Source organism: Meles meles, chromosome 10, assembly GCF_922984935.1.
Source record: "Meles meles chromosome 10, mMelMel3.1 paternal haplotype, whole genome shotgun sequence".
Classification (NCBI taxonomy): domain Eukaryota; kingdom Metazoa; phylum Chordata; class Mammalia; order Carnivora; family Mustelidae; genus Meles; species Meles meles.
Window position 1 is genome coordinate 59,202,950 of NC_060075.1, and position 6,000 is coordinate 59,208,949.

Here is a 6,000-nt window from a genome sequence, read left to right on the forward strand (position 1 = left end):
ATGAGTGATGTTGAGCGTCTTTTCATGTGCCTCTTCATTATCTATAGTCTTCTTTGGAAAAATATCTTTTCATGTCTTCTGCCCATTTTTTAATTGAATTATTCATCTTTAGGGTGCTGAGTTTTACAAGTTCTTCATACTTTCTGGACACTACTAATCCTTTATCAGATTTGTCATTTGTAAATATCTTCTCCCATCCTATAGGTTGATTTTTAGTTTTCCTGATTGTTTCCTTTTCTGTGCAGAACATTTTTGTTTTGATGAAGTCTCAAAGGTTCATTTTTGGTTTTGTTTCCCTTGCCTCAAGACCTATCTAGAAAGAAGTTGCTATGGCCGATGCCAAAGAGGTTACTGCCTGCATTCTCCTCCAAGATTTTGATGTTTTTTTGTCTCACATTTAGGTCATTCACCCATATGAATTTATTTTTGTATATAGTATAAATGAATGAATGAAACTTTAAGTTTCATTCATTTCAAGTAGCTGTCTAGTATTCCTAACACTGTTCATTGAAGATATGGTCTTTTTCCCATTGTATATTCTTTCCTGCTTTGTCAAAGATTAATAGTCCATATAGTTGTGGGTTCCTTTCTTGGTTTTCTATTCTGTTCCAGTGATCTATGTGTCTATTTTTGTGGCAGTACCATGCTGTTTTGATCACTACATCTTTGTAATATAACTCAAAGCTGAGATATGTGATGCCTCTAGTTTTTTTCTTTTTTTTTTTCAGCATTTTTCACACTGCTATAACTGTGAAAAATGCTGAACATGTGAACTTGTAAACAGAAGACCTGGGATATAGTTTAGACTATGCAGCTGCTAATTGGTTGGGTGAAATTATACCTATGTCTTAATGTTCTTATGGCTCAACTACTTCGTCTATAAAATAAGGGAGGCAAACTATATAATATCTAACATGCCTTCCAGCCTAAAATATTCATATTCTCTTAGCCCAATTTGTCCATATTTTTCAATCACACTGACACCCACAAAAGCAGATTTGACTGGCTCTGATGCTATTCTTTGGTTCTGATGATATTTCCAGTTCACTCAATTGTGAAGTTTCAGAATAAGATTTTAGTCAGAATTGTTATGGAATTGATACATTCCATCATAATCAGTACCTTGTTAATGCACGTGATGTAAGATGAAATTGGAGACCCAGCTCCAGGAAGGCTGAGATAATCTGGTACTGGACATTTCCTACATTTTGTCTAAACTTGAGCAAACACCAAGGACAGATTAAGGACTAGGGAGAAGATGAGACAACTTTGCACAAAAAGCATTAGAAATTTGTTCTTCAAAAAACACTATTGCTGGGGCGCCTGGTTGGCTCAGTGGGTTAAGCCTCTGCCTCCGGCTCAGGTCATGATCTCAGGGTCCTGGGATCGAGCCCTGCATTGGGCTCCCTGCTCAGCGGGGAGCCTGCTTCTTCCTCTCTCTCTGCCTGCCTCTCTGCCTACTTGTGATCTCTCTCTCTCTGTCAAATAAATAAAATCTTAAAAAAAAAAAACCACCATTGCTATTCTATTGCCTACTCATTTCTAGAGAAAATAATAAGAGAAAGTGGTTACAGCCTATATGCAGAATTGGATTTTATTGTAAAATAATGACATTATGTTCTTGTTGACAGTTTTCATTTTGAAAACCTTAATCATGAATACATATTGTGATGTATGTTGGATAGTGATATTTCTGGTCAAAATATTTTGTAATATTAGTATTTGTTGAAAATCTAGTCTATGTCAATTAGGTTCTCAGAACACATTAGTGAGCAAATGGCAATTTAATTAAGAAAATAACAAATGCCCTACTGCAAAATGCAGAAGTAATTACATATAATCTCATTTTGAACAACATTCATAGGGCAACATTGATATGATCCATTACCTAAATTGCACTCTCTGGACTTAGAACAGGAAGAATATATTTAAGAAGAGGGTGCTAACCTTGGCATGAAAATTTGAGGTAGACATTAGCAAACAGTAAAAGTATACTGGAAAACATGTTTTTCCTTATAATTGTTAGGTCTGTCAAATAGAGTTGAAGCCTTTATTTTTAAGCAAATATAATCTTAGCATTAACTTTCTGAAAAGAACCTATCTTCTTATATAAAGTTGTTATAAATTTTATAGAGACTTTTTTCTTTAATTTTTAAAATTTTTAAAATTTTTTTTGCTTAAATTTTTTTTATAGATTTTATTTATTTGACAAAGAGAGAGAGAGCACAAGCAGGGGGAGAGAGAGAGGGAGAAGCAGACTCCTTGCTGAGCAAGGAGCCTGATGCCCGGCTTGATCCCAGGATCCTGGGATAATGACCTGAGCTGAAGGCAGATGCTTCGCTGACAAGGCACCCAGGTGCCCCTCTCTTTATTCAGATATTCTTATTAACTGCTTTTTCTAGACCATCTTTTTCTCAACATTGATATTGAATATAAAAGTTCCCAATAGATTCTATAAATTAAGTGGAGCCATTTTATTGCTTATGATAGCACAAGTAAAGACAATAGCTATAGATAATTCTAGCAAACCACATATTCAGATATTTTTTCATCTAGGACACCAAATATTGCTTACACCTAACATTTACATAGAAATTTTAAAATAACTGTAAACTTTAAGAGTAATGTAACTGTAATCAATTTGCTTAGGAGAGGAGGAAAATGCTGATTGGCCTGGCTGAGTAATGATAAACTTCCAGTGAAGCAATCTCCAAAAATATGGAGACTTTTATGGATTACAACAGATGATTGCAGTGATCTCATGCAACCCATATACTGATATTGCATAATTTAAGCTGGTTCTCAGACATGAACATATGTTCAAGGGTAATAATATTTTAAAGACTTGAATTGCATTTGTATAAATGTAAATTATATCCCCATTCCTCAATCCATATAATGGGGGGAAATCCAAGAGAATGCCTCTGGCAGATGTTGGAACTGGAACAAGGCTCTTTTTCGATAATGGTGTTCTTTTGGAGTTAATATATTTATGATTCAGTCATATTATTAAGCTGAAACAGGTGTGCTTTCTGGACATTCTGGGTTAAGAATTTTCTATTGTGTTTTATTGTTCCTTTTACTACCAGTAGTCATGGTAAGTTCGTTCGATGGGAAGATGACCACAATGCCAGGACAGCTGTATGTGGAGCTGAAATTAAGAGCTGGAAAATGCTGATGACAGGGGAAAAAGGCTTGTAAGGACACACAATCAACACCATAGCATAGCTTTGGAATGAGTTCTGAAAAGCCAGTCTCTCAGGACTGCTGCCCAGAATAGGAACCTTCAGACACTGTTCAAGGCCAAGACCTGCCGCTCTCTGTCCCTGGTGAAAACAACAAACAAACAAACAAAGCAACTATAAATGAAAAAAAATCCTCTCTCCAGCTCTTGTAACTACTGATATCCAATAATTTACAGTAGAAGATAATTTCCATCTTTTAACTTTTTTTAATACTTTAAAAATTTTTGATTCAATTAGCCAACATGTATATCATTAGCTTTTGATATAATGTTCCATGATTCATTAGTAGTATATAACACCCAGTGTTTTCACAGTATTCCATTTTTAACATTTTTGATCTTTCTCGAATACAAACATATCTGGAAGAGAAAATACATCAAAGGAGGGTTTGCAAAGTCAGTTTCTAGAAGGACCAGTGGCTTGAGAGTAAGACAAGGGAAAATGATGAGGATGTTAAAAAAAATGGCCCTTATAACAGAGTACTCTGACACACAGCAGGAAAATTCCACCAACAGTACAAATACTTTATATGAACTTTCTTAATTTTTAAATACTAGCGGTAGACTTAAAAAAAAAATCCCTACCTGCCAAACTATGTGTACCAGTCTACTTGTTAGGTTTAAGTTTTTAAAGCTGTTTAAGATCACTTTAAGCTGGTCTGTGGGCCATATGGGGCTACTTAAAGGATCTCTCAGGAGTTAAGAGACTTGAATTCCAATCTCAAAATTCTACTATTTCTGAACAGCTAAATTATATACTTCTTGAGATCTGAGTTGACATCCCTGGCGTCCCAAAAGAAAAGAGGCAGCACACTCAGAATAAGTTAAGGCGGATTTATTTACAAGGGGACTAATTATAAAAGTCTGGGTGGGATGTAAGGAAAGCACTAGGCATAGTGGGGGATCACAGGGCCAGCACCAACAAAGCTGTCATAACCCCGGAGACTAAGAAGAGAGGGAAGGATGAGGTTATTGGACTCTGGCAGGGGAGGAACACATTGAGAGGAATAGTGGACTATGGTCAATCTGAGGAGTTGGTCAGAGGATCCTCCAAATCTAGGGAGCCAGGAATAGCACTTTGTCACTCTCCTTTCTCCTTCCTTTTTTCTGATTGATCCTCTGCCAAGGCTCTCCATTGGCCGTCTCCATTGGAGGCCATGGGCTTGGAAGTGGTGAATGTAATCCATATAGTTAGACCTTGGGGCAGAGAGCAGAGTGAAGGATAGCGGGTAGATATGCAGAGCAAAAGGTAAGCTGCCTGGCCCAGTCTCCTCAGGCATACTTTTCTTTACAACGTCTGTAACAGTGTACTAAATTAAGCAAGCACTGAATTGTTATAGACTCTTTCTTTGTTGGGGCACCTGGGTGGCTAATTTTTAGCATTCAACTCTTGATTTCAGTTCAGGTCATGATCTCAGGGTTGTGAGGTTGAGCCCCATGTCAAGATCCATGCTGGATGTGGAGCCTACCTAAGACTTTCTTTCTCCCTCTGCCCCTTCCCATCACCTCTCTCTCTCTGTCGAAAGAAAGAAAGAAAAGAAAGAAAAAGAAAAGAAGAAGAATCTTTCTTCATTTTTCATTTCTAGAATGTAGATACTAAGATGGTCTCCAAGGTCCCTTCCACCATTAATCTTCCCATTTCATTATTTTATACACCAGACGAGAATCTGAAAGAGACATTTGGGAGAAATCCTGAGATTTTAGATGCCCTAGCTTAAGATTAGGTATCATGCAATTCAAGAAGCCAACCAACCTAGTAAAGCAAGAAAGACAAAATCTGAGAAAACTTTTTGAGAAAATCATGTAGCACATGAAAAACTGGGGCATATTTACTGTAGAGTCCTCTAGCTTCTGAGACATTTTCATAAAGTTACCATCTATGGATAGAGTCGGGGGGTAAGTGTTAGATGTTCATTTTTGCTATTATCATTGTTATGTACTTTAATACAACCAAGTCATTAGGACGTCCAGTCACAGGTGAATGATTAACTATAAATCAATTTTTTTAGCTTTTTTCACGAAAGCCATTCAAGCTCTGAAATAGTCTATCAGTCAGAAAAAGAAGAAACCATCAATTCCATTAATCCCTTAGGAATTAACTGAGCATGACTCACCAAGTATGATAATGGTCACCCAATGGCATTATCTAGTATATCAATATATATTATGTTAAGTCTGTTCCACAGCATTAGCAAATAAAGAATTTGAATCTGGCAGTGTTTTAGCTAGGCAACCATTGTGATCCATAGTGAGAAGAAAACTTCAGAACTAAAACTATAAGGGTGAAGGATTAAAAGAAGGCTGGCTACATCACCCCGGCATGATTTCAAAATGTGTAACTCTTGCCCATTCACATTGTACTCTCCAGCACTCATCAGGGTAACCCATGAACTCCACAAAGTTGTAGAAGGATATCATCATGGTTCCATATGCAGCTAGTCTCTTCCTTTGGGACAGAGATGATCATATCACAGTTTCACAGAGTGGGACGGATCCAGGGAATGATGGCAGCAGAATGCCAAGACACTTTAAATACACATCAAAGCCAATTTTGAAACTTGGCTTAGGTGTGGAATGATGGGAAATGAAGCACTTGGCTTTCAGAATTTCAAAGACTCACTTTAAGAGGAAGCACTACATAGATAAAAGACGATGAGAAAGAATGAACAGCTGTGCCAGGCTTTGCTTAGTGGTTACACTGCCTAGCACAGCCTTTAGATGTACAAAGGGTAAGAAACAGTGCCAACTTTGTAATT